The sequence below is a fragment of the Symphalangus syndactylus genome, chromosome 20 (assembly GCF_028878055.3).
Source record: "Symphalangus syndactylus isolate Jambi chromosome 20, NHGRI_mSymSyn1-v2.1_pri, whole genome shotgun sequence".
Classification (NCBI taxonomy): Eukaryota; Metazoa; Chordata; class Mammalia; order Primates; family Hylobatidae; genus Symphalangus; species Symphalangus syndactylus.
This window is the reverse complement of record NC_072442.2, coordinates 12,579,430-12,591,142: the sequence shown is the minus strand read 5'-3', so window position 1 is coordinate 12,591,142 and position 11,713 is coordinate 12,579,430. Positions and strand designations below refer to the sequence as shown.

General features: G+C 39.8%; 1 non-coding gene and 1 pseudogene across 1 annotated transcript; one reads left to right on the top strand and one right to left on the bottom strand.

The window, feature by feature from the left end:
* Window positions 1-6: 6 nt before the first annotated feature.
* Window positions 7-5,126, top strand: LOC134735175 (glycine--tRNA ligase-like; annotated as a pseudogene).
* LOC129470795 (U6 spliceosomal RNA) lies at window positions 3,812-3,922 on the bottom strand. Its single transcript, XR_008653324.1, has one exon. It is a non-coding gene; the product is annotated as a U6 spliceosomal RNA (small nuclear RNA).
* Window positions 5,127-11,713: the final 6,587 nt, after the last annotated feature.

Sequence of the window (11,713 nt, the reverse complement as noted above, 5' to 3'; positions counted from 1 at the left end):
GGGGTCATGCCCTCTGAAGATGGTGGGAAGATGGGTGTCTTGGGAAAGTGCCACATCATAGGGTATCCCTGGCCAGATTTGAGGAGGGTGCCCCCGATTGCCGGTGCCCAGGCTGAAGACCCTGGGGACATCTGCAGCCAGAGAGATGGACTAACACTTCTTCCTCCTCGAGCTCCCTCTCCAGGGCAGGATCACTCTGTGTTGCAGTTTTGTGGTCCTTGTCCTGGAGAGCCTGGAGGCGCCTTCTTGGGGACCACATCTCATTTATCTGTGCAGTGTCAGACCCACCGTGGGTGTCAGGAAACACGTGCGTGCCTGGGTGCGATAGATGGATGGAAAAGAGAAGAAAAGATTTTAAGCTATTTTTCTGCCATCTTTTGTGACACTGGGAACTTGAGAATTCTTAACTAGTCGGGGAATAAAAATCTCTTCTAAAGCCAGAAAAAAAAAAAAAGCGACTTCTGATAATCTGGCAAGCTTAGCTAATGTGGAAAGACTGTCCTTCCATATGATAAACATAGAAACACTGGAGAAAATATAACAAAAAGAATAAATTAAATATGTAACCAAACTAATGAATAATAAAAGGAGCCAGGCGCAGTGGCTCACATCTGTAATCCTAGCACTTTGGGAGGCTGAGGCAGACAGGTGGCTTGAAACTATGAGTTTGAGACCAGCCTGCTCAAATGGTCAGACCCCATCTCTACATAAAATACAAAAAAAAAAAATTTAGCCAGGTATGGTGGTATGTGCATGTAGTCCCAACTACTTGAGAGGCAGAGGTGGGAGGATCACCTGAGCCCGGGGAGGTCAAGGTTGCAGTGAGCCATGATCACACCACTGCACTCCAGCCTGGGCAACAGAGTGAGACCTTGTCTCAAAAATAATAATAACAATAATAAAAGAAAATTCTCGGGTCCAGGAATAGAGCAGGAAATCAAAGGCAGGGTAAGGAACAGCAGACAAAGCCAAAGAATTCCCAGAAGGATCAGAAACTGGCAAAAACCGCAGGGACAGGAGGCCTTCCTGTACGTCAAGTTCCTGCAAGACAAAGTGCTGAACTTGAATCCTTACTAAAAGCTAGTGATGAAAAATGCCATCAGACCATAAAATTGGACTTGAAATACTCCTCTATTGGCCTGGGTATGTGGTAAGAAAGCTACCCATCAGGTGTCATGGCTAAAAGTTTAGACTCTTAAGAAATCATTGGCCTTAAACTTGAAGCCAGGAAATTATCACAAAAACAGATCCAGAATTGGTAAAAATCCACTGAGCTTTAGAAGAAGCAAACTCAGATCATCCTATAAAGAAGAAGATATATCTCAAGTCATGCAGACTCAACTTTCACTAAGAATGAGTTTACTACAGAAAATAATTTTGAACCACATGAGTTAATAAGCCACATAAAAGAAAGTCAGAAGATGCAATAAATAGTAGGAATTTGCGATAGAAAATGGCAAATAAAACAGTATAAAAACGTTAAATAAATGTTTTCATATTTAAAGAGAGGAGCATAAACACAATGCATTATTAAAATATTTTAAATAATTGTTTTAATTTTTTAAGAATTAAAAATATTTTTAACCAAATAGAAATCTTGATAATGAACACATAGCCGCTGAAATAAGTACATACAAACCTTCATATTTAATGGTTGGGCCAAAAGCAGATTATTCATAGCTGAGGAAATAATTAATGAATTAGAAAATGGAGCTGATGAAGATGTTGGAATGCATCATATCTGGCAACAAAATGGAAAATACAAAAGTGAAGGCCTGGCATGGTGGCTCATGCCTGTAATCCTATCACTTTGGGAGGCCAAGGCAGGAGGATTGCTTGAGTTTAGGAGGTTGAGACCAGCCTGAGCAACATAATAAGATCCCATCTCTACAACAAAATTTTAAAACTTAGCCAGGCATGATGACACGTGCCTATAGTCCCAGCTATTCAGGAGGCTGAGGTGGGAGGATCTCTTGGGCCTGGGATACCAAGGTTGCAGTGAGTTGTGATCATGCCACTACACTCCAACCTGGATGATGGAGCAAGACCTTGTCTAAAAAAAAGAAAGAAAGAAAGAAAGAAAGAAAAACAGAAATAAAGAGTTAAGAGAACGGAAGTAGAGAGAGAGACAGGCCCACATGGGTCTAAAAAAAATTGTAGGAGAACACAGAAAGTGAGGGGAAAAGTAATATTGAAATAGAAATCAAATAATAACTTTTTCAGAACTTAAGAATGACTTAAATTCTCACATTAAAAGATCATTCCTAGCAATGAAAAGAACAACGAAATTCTCCTACATATACTATAGGAAAGTAACAAAATATGAAATGCAAAGAGAAAATATCCATATCACCTACAGAAAAGAGATTACTCACAAAAGAATAATCATTACAACAAAAAGTCTCCCCATTCGTTATAATAGATGCCAGAAAACAATGGAATGATTTCTGCAAAGAGCTAAGGAAAAATATTTGCCCATCTATATTCCTACACCCAACTAAATTATCATGGAAAAAAAAAATGAGGGCAAAGTAAATATATCTTCAGGCAAAAAAAAAAAAACTGAGTTTCTAAGTCCTCACTTAAACTGCTTCTAAAGAATATAGTTCAGCTAAAAGAACCCAGAACCATATGTAAAGAGGTGGATTAAAGAAGTAAGGAAAAGAAAAGAAATCGGCAAATATGTGAGTAAAGTTAAAGTATTGATATTTTTTAAATAATATTGACCAATATTGGTGGAGGTGATTAAAAACAGTTCAAACTAAGGAACCAAAACTTGGAAATAGAGATGGAATGAAGCTAAGAATCTTTTACTGTTTAAAAAGAGATTAAAGATATTGATTTATTTTAGATTTTGGAATGTATATATGTTAAAGTGTAAAGGCAACTACCAGAAGAATAGAAATAGAATGTAGAACTTCTACAGAGAAGCAAAAAAGGAAATAAGTAAAATGTGATTAATCATATAGATGGCAGAAATGGAGGAAGAAAAAAAGGGGAGGGTAGAAGGCAAAGAAATAGAAAACACAAAGTAAAATGATTTTTTAAAGCAGCACAGATATGCCTCAATAAATGTAAATAAACATAACTTTCTTCGGAAAAGACAAACTATTAGACTGTACTGCTTTCTATCCCAATAGATTTTGTTTACAAAAGACAAGCCTGAAAGTAAGGATACAGAAAGATTTAAAATGAAGGGATTAAAACATTTGATATCACATAAATGTTAGTCCAAAGGTTTTCTTTACGGTATTAACAGTCCAGTTCTAAAGTTCACATAGAAGAATAAGGGAACAAGAAGAAACATGAACATTGAGAAGAAGATAAACAAGGAGAAGGATTTGCCTGACTAAGTATCAAGATTTATTTTAAATCACAGTAATTAAAACACTGTCATATTGGCATGGCAATAGACAAATGAACCAATATCCAAACTTCACACATATGGAGATTTGGCAGTGTTACAAATCAGTGGGAAAAGGAAAGACTAGTCAGTCAATGGTATGGGACACTTGGCTATCCATTTGGGAGTTAATAAAAGTGGATACATCCTTGTATCAAGCCATACGCAAAAAAAAGAATTCCATATGAATTAAAAACGTTAACCTGAAAGGCAAATGTTTTAAACATTTAGAAAAGATTCTAAATTAGGGGAAATATCTTTGTGACATTGGGAAAGGAAGACATAAAAAATCTAAACCCATAAAGAAAAAGTTTTTGAACAGAATATGCCTAAAAATATTAAAATAAAGAAAAGGTTTGATATATTTGACTACATGACAAAAAGAAAATGTTAGAATGACAAAGGAAAACATAGAGTTAACACTTCACAAATTTGCATGTCATCCTTGCACAGACAGGGGCCATGCTAATCCTCTCTGTATCATTCCAATTTTAGTATATATGCTGCCAAAGCGAGCACAAAAGTTAACACATGAGTGACAGACCAGAAAAAGATGTTTGCAATGTGTATGACAAATAATAGGTTAGTATCCAAAATATGTAAATAACCGTGATGTTTGTTTGAGTGCAGTCTCAATTCACAAGGAAGGAATATGAAGCTGTCTTCTACCTAATACCCAATAAGGGAGCAGTTGGTGAGGTGTATAAGAAGGATGCAAAACTGGTGATGGAGTATCTTGCCATTTGTGATGAATGTTACATTATAGAAATTGAGATGCTATTGAATGAGAAAGGGGAATTTACAATTGAACCCAAAGGGAAAACATTTCGGTTAACAAAAGATGTGGCCAAACGTGACGAGATTCCAGAAAACACTCTATGTGGAAGAAGTTGTTCTGAATGTAACTGAACACTCCTTCAGCCTGGGCAGGATCATATATATGGTATTTGAACATATATTCCATGTAAGAGAAGGAGATGAACAGAGAACATTCCTCAGTTTCCCTGCTATAGTCACTCTATTCAAATGTTATACCCTCTCACTAAGCCAAAACCAGGAGTTCATGCCATTTGTCAAGGAATTATCGGAAGCCCTAACCAGGCACAGGTTGTCTCACAAAGTACATGATTCCTCTGGGTCAATTGGAAGACGCTATGCCAGGACTGATGAGATTAGTGTGGCTTTCAGTGTCACCATTGACTTTAAAACAATGAACAAGACCCCCGACACTGCAACTCTGAGAGACTGAGACGCAATGTGGCAGATAACAGTAGAGGTCTCTGAGCTGCCTAGCGTAGTCCGAGATCTGACCAGTGGCAGCGTCATATGGGCCAGTGTGGAGGCCAGGTATCCTCTCTTTGAAGAGCAATGATACAGGAGGTAGAAAGAAATTATTTAGGCAGATTTAGGTAGAAAGAAATTATTTAGGCAGATTTAGGTAGAAAGAAATTATTTAGGCAGATAGTGAGGGCAAACGAGTCCTCAGCAAAGCTTCCCTTCAAACAAAAAGCAGCCCAAAAAATCATTTCTTTTCCAACAAAGAGCAGCCTGAAAAATCAAGCTGCAAATATAGATAAGCAAGCTGAAAGTTCGCACAGGGGAATGCCAACAGCTGTACCAATAGGAAAGGGCTACCTGGGGGCTAGGCATGTGCACCATGGAAGTTCCATCTTCCCTTTTTTGTTAGCACGTGTACAGTAAGAAAGAAATGGGCAACATGGCACAGCTCAGACAGAGAACCCACTTGCATAATAGAAGACTGGCGTGGAGACGGCCAGATACTCGTGCCCTAGGAAAATGGCACACCTGGTCCTAACCGGTTTTTTGTACCCTATGTAAATCAGACACCACCTCCCCACCAGCTCGTCTCTAAAACCCCCTGCATTTTGCTGTGGACCAGCAACCTATTTTTTCAGGACCCCTCTCTGTAGCAGAGAGCTATTCTCTATCTTTTCCCAATTAAATTTCCGCTCTTAACCTCAATCATTGTGTGTCCACATCCTTGATCTCCATGGCTATGAGACAACAAACCTCAAGTATTACCCCAGACAAGGAGGCCACTTCAACAAGAGACTGGTAAAAAAAAAAAAAAGAGACAATCAAGGAATAAGGACAATTTTTGGCGACGTGCATTAATTGAATAAATAACGCTTATCATATCCACTTTATAAAAGAGAACAGCATTGTGATTACTCCCAGTAACTGTATTCTATCTTCAGTGGCTGTCCGATTTTATCCCCACAATCAAAATTGAAGGAATACTGAAAAAAAAAAAAATCTTAACCTTGGGGTTTAAGATTTCAACACAGGAATTTGGAGGGGAACAAAAATGTTCTATCTGTAACAGGGTCTAAAAGCACAATTGCCCACTTAATCTCTAATTGATAGAGAAATATTAATATTTAATATACAGTTTACCGGTTAAATGCAGTTCCAAGCACTTTGCATGTTTGGATGGTGGCACTCGTGTATACTGGATTATTTCCTTCAGCTCATACAAACACCTTCTAGTATCTCTCATTAAAAACAAAAGCACACCCCTTTTGAACTCTCATAACCTTCCAGATGCTGCTCCATTTCTCTGTACTTTTTCATTTGTTTAGGGTTGTCTACAAACATTATGTCCACTTATTCATTTTCCACTTACTCTTTACTCACTACAATCTGAGTTTCACCTCCACTACTACACAGCAATTACTCTTGTCTACATCACCTATAATCTCCATGTTACCAAATCCTATGAGCACATTTCTGCCCTCGTTTCAGTTGATTCCGTAGAAGCACTCCACATAGTCAATCACTCCTACTATTTTGGAACTCCGTCCTATATTGGCTTTTGTGACACTCTTCAGTCTTGGTTTTCATTATATACCATTGCCTACTCCTTGCCTGTCTCCTTTACTCCTCTCCTACCCAATCTTTAAATGTTGGCACTTCTCAAACCCCAGTGGCAGAACTCCTTCTTTTTCTATACTCGTTCTCCTGATGTAACCCAGTCGTTCTCAACAGCGTGTGATTTTGCCCCCTAGAGGACATTTGCCAATGACTAGAGACATGTTTTACTGTGACAACTGGGAGTATGTCACTGGCATCTAAAGGACAGAGGCTGGAGATACTGCTAAACATTGATGGTGAGTATACAATCCTAAAATGCACAGCACAGCCTCCCACAACTAAGAATGATCTGTTCCAAAGTGCTGCTGGTACATTGAGAAACCCTGCCCATCCAGGCTTTGCCTTTTTACTGTCTGTGGCAGACAGTATGTCTTGTCTTCTGGTATCCATTCTCCCCTTCTTTTTAGTAATGGAATTGACATTTCATCAGGTAGCATATGGCCATCCAGTTGATAGATTGTATGTTATAGCCTCTCTTGCAGCTAAGTAACATGTGTTACCCCTGGGTCATTTCCTTAAAAAGAAGATGCACCTTTTTCCCTATTTCTGAATGATAGGATGTGGTCTTGGTGCTAATGAACCAATTTCCACCATACAGAGAAAAATAATATTCAAGGGATGACAAATAAAAGTGCCATGAATCCCTGAATGACCTTGTGGAGTGGAGCTGTCTAACTAGACCACCCACCTATCTCTGAACTATGACATGAATGAGAAAGAAACTTGTGCCTTGTTTGATCCACTATATTTGGGTGCCTCATTTTAAAAATCTTAATTGATCTGCCACTGACATACCATCTATATAATACCTGATGGAGCTATAATTTGTAATCACTACCTTGAGTTCCTCTCTAAACTTCAGATTTATAAATTAACTACCTACTTGATATGTATTCTTGCATATCTCCCAGAATCTCAAACTTAACATTTTCAAAATGAAGCTATTGATTTCACCACCAAACCACCCCTCTTTGGCCTTTCCTCCACTCAATAAATGGCTAGAAATTGTAAGTTATCTTTCATCACCCTCTTTCAACCCCAAATATATGCCTTCATTTTTGCTTCTGAAATAAGCATGATATATGCTCATTTTCTTATGGCTATTTCTACCATCTTGGTTCACGCTACTACCATCTCTCTCCTGGACCACTGTGATAGCCTCTGCACTGGGCTTCCTGTATTTTGCTTTGCTCCTCCGATTCATTTTCCACAGAGAAGCTGGAGGAAATCTTTCTAAAATAACAATCAGATAATCACATGCCTTTCACAAGACTTTTCAAAGTCTACCTAATGCACTTAAAATAGAACTCATAATTCTTACCCAGAGTCTACAAAGATCAGCATAATCTAATCCTTGTATAGCTTCATCTTGGGCCACTCTTGCCTTTTACACCTGATGCCCAAGCCACACTGGTCTCCTTTCAGTTCATCACACAAAGCTCTTTCCTGCCTCAGGACCTTCACTCATACTGTTCCTTCTGTCTTAAGTGCATTGATCCCTCCTTTCCGCATGGTTGACCCACCTCCTTCTGCAATTTCCTATCTTCACAGATGCCTCCAGGGCCAAGCCAGATAAGCTTCTTCCCTCTCCCCTTGTTATTCTCCGTTAATGTGCCCTGTTTATTTCCTTTATGAAACTTATCACCATTTCTTATTATATACATATACGTATGTGTGTTTTGTCTGCCTCTCCCACAAATACATGGATTCTGGTTGTTTTATTCACCAATATGTATTTGGTATTAACATTGCCAGGCACACAGTAGGTACTCAAGATTATGTGTGTATGACTGTGTGTGGTCAGTTGTTCATTTGTATTTATTGAATGAAATAATGTTTCAGCAAAGCATGGTTTACCCTGGATATCTCCCCATAAATTCTATCCAGTTGAAAGCAGGGTACAATGAACATTAAGGGCAACCTGAAAGGGGAAAGGAGTTGCACTCAGACAACATGAAACTTAATGAGAGATGATTACACACAGCAGTGGGTTGTGTGGGAGGGAAGAACATGATGCTGACTTGGGAACATAGATCTCTGCTCAAACCATCATTCAGTTCCAGTAAGAGGAAAATGTAAAACAGGTCCAACTCTTAGAGGCTAATTGTTTAAGATAGAAGTTAGGAAGAAAAAGAAAGAAGGAAGGACAGGAATGGGAAAAGAAGAAAAGAGAAGAGAAAGCACAGAATGTTCTTAATGGTTTTATTCTCATTCAAGAGCAATGTATAACCAGGGAAGAGGGAAATCTGACGAAATACTTGGAAAACTTTATTGCTGGAACTAAAGTGATCTGTACTGATCTTTGAGAAAGATCTTATTGAATAGTTGGCTGCCAGTCTCAGCAGTCCCTGATGATAAACACTGTCTGTGTATAAATTATTCATGTCTTCTTTTTTTTTTTTTGGAGACAGGGTGGTGCCCTGTCTCTGCTGCCCAAACTGGAGTGCAGTGGTGTGATCATGGCTCAGTGAAGCCTTGACCTCCCAGGCTCAGGCAACCCTCCCACCTCAGGCTCCCAAATAGCTGGGACTATAGGTGCATGCCACCACTCCCGGTTAATTTTTTAAATTATTTGTAGAGACAGGATTTCACTATGCTTCCTAGGCTGGTCTCAAATACCTGGGCTCAAGTGATCCTCCTGCCTTAGCCTCCCAAAGTGCTGGAATTACAGGCGTGAGCCACCGCATCTGGCCTCGTGTCTTTTTTTCAGCAAGAACTGGTCATACCACTTTCTTCTCCTTTTTCTGACACTGCCTCTAGAAGATCCATCCTACTCACAGTCTCACCACCCACGCACACCCACCCATTGTGCAGGACTTCTCCAACCTGTGGCTGGTTTCACAACTTGCCAACACTGATCTGAGATGCCAGTGTTGGCTGTGTTTTTCTGGTTTTCTTCTGAAGGGCAACAGCACCTTGAGAATGAGTACCATCAGAAACTAGCATTCTTCCCAGGTCTGTTATGTACAAGGTGTTTTACTGAAGTAAGCCAGTCAATCCCTTAGAAAATCCAATAAGAAATGTATTGCTCTCCCCACTTTACACATGTGGAAAGTAAGGCTCAGAGAGGTTATGTGCTTTTTCTCAGCCACACAGCTAGTGAGAATCTGTGTCTGCTCTGTTTGATCCCAAGCACGTGATCTCTTCTCTGCATATGGTACCTCTCAGCTACAAGACAGAAGATTTTAGACAAATAAAACTAACTCACTACAGCCAGAGTGATCTTTTTAAAAATGTAGACCTAATCATATCCCTCTCCAGCTAAAAATACTTCCTAAAATAGTTCCTTACTACCTAGAGCTTACGCCGCTCCCTCTCCTGGAAATCCTAACCCTTCAGCTCTAAATGCACACCCACACACACACTCACATCATTCAGTTTCATTTAAGTAACTACAGTCATGTGTCGCTTAATGACAGGGATACATTCTGAGAAATGCATCATTAGGGGATTTCACTGTTGTGCAAACAGCATAGATTGAACTTACACAAACCTAGATGGCATAGCCTCCTACACACCCAGACCATATTGTATAGTCTATTGCTCCTACGCTACAAACCTGTACCCAATACTGTAGGCAGATGTAACACAATGGTATTTGTGTATCTAAACATAGGAAAGGTAGAGTAAAAATGCAATATCATAATCTTACGGGACCACCATATATGCTGTTGATCGTTGGCCAAAAGGTCATTATGCAGCTTATGACTAAACTTCCTTTCAACCTTTACTATACCCTAAACCAGTGGTTCTCCAACCACAGTGTCGGCACAAATTATCTGTGAATATTGCTAAAAATTTTAATTTTCAGGTCTCACCCTCAGAAATTCAGTATCCATAAATCTGAGGAAGGGGTCAAACATCTGTATGTTAAACAACCACTTGAAATGAAAGAAAATAAAGTCCGTATTCTCATGGAGCTTATGATTTCCCTGGAGTAAAACCAAAAAATAAACTGATGGACATATGGCATATCAGGTGGCAAAGAATAATAAATAATGTAAAAAAAAATACTGATAGGGAGCTATTGTATTATTTATTTATTTTTATTTTTATTTTCTTTGAGATGGAGCCTCACTCTGTCACCCAAGCTGGAGTGCAGTGGCATGATCTCGGCTCACTACAACCTCCGCCTCCCATGTTCAAGCGATTCTCCTGCCTCAGCCTCCTGAGTAGCTGGGACTATAAGCACATGCCACCACGCCTGGCTAATTTTTTGTATTTTTGGTAGAGATGGGGTTTCACCGTGTTGGTCAGGCTGGTCTCGAACTCCTGACCTCGTGATGCGCCCACCTCAGCCTCCCAAAGTGCTGGGATTACAGGCGTGAGCCACTGCGCCCGGCCCATATTATTTATTTAAATTTTTCTTTTTAAAGGAAAGGGTTTTATCTATCTTCTTCACCACTTCATCCCAAGTATCAGGGATTAGCACTCATCAAACATCTGTTGAGGTAGGAATGAGACTACTTTACACATGCTAGAAATAAGGATCCTCATAATAGCTTTCGTAAAGTTAGGTAATGATGACATGATGCCTAATGCTGCCACCTAAAGCAGCCTATGTAAGCATTCCAAAGTAGAAGTCAGTGGTTCAGAGCCAAGGAGCTTAAATTGTGTTTTGTTTTGTTTTGTTGTGTTGTGTTGTGTTGTGTTGTTTTGTTTTGTTTTTGAGACAGCATCTCACTCTGTTGCCCAGGCTGGAGTGTAGTGGCACAATCTCAGCTCACTGCAACCTCTGCCTCCCGGGTTAAAGCAATTCTCCTGCCTCAGCCTCCCGAGTAACTGGGCTGACAAGCACACACCACAATGCCTGGCTAATTTTTGTATTTTTAGTAGAGATGGGGTTTTGCCATGTTGGCCAGTCTGGTCTCAAACTCCTGGCCTCAAAGTCATCTACCCATCTCGGCCTCCCAAAGTGCTGGGATTACAGGTGTGAGCCCGGGCCACCACGTGTGGCCTGGAACTTAAGTTTTATCACAAAAATAGAACAACAGGAATTTTACATATAACCGAGATGGAGTAACAGGTGATTGGATTTACTCTTTCACTAAACAACCAAAAAAAATAAACATGTAACAGTGGTTTTCAAGCAGTAGACATCAGGCACTATAGGACAGAGATGCTTTAGACTCAGAGAAACAAACAAGGTAATCACTGTTGCCCTAGTTTACTGCCTGGACAGAAATACAGAATACAGAATACAGAAATACAGAAATACAGGCAACACTGCAGGGGTGTAGCACCCACACAGAGCCCAGCCATCACCCTGAATTGAGGAGAGAGAGCTGGGTGTCTGAGAAGGCAAAGGTGGCTAGAATTTGAAAGACAGGTCCCTGGAGAGAAATTACACGCGCAGAGAAAAAGATTGAGCTCCAGAAATATTCAAAAGGTCCCCCTCAAACGTTCAGCTGCGTA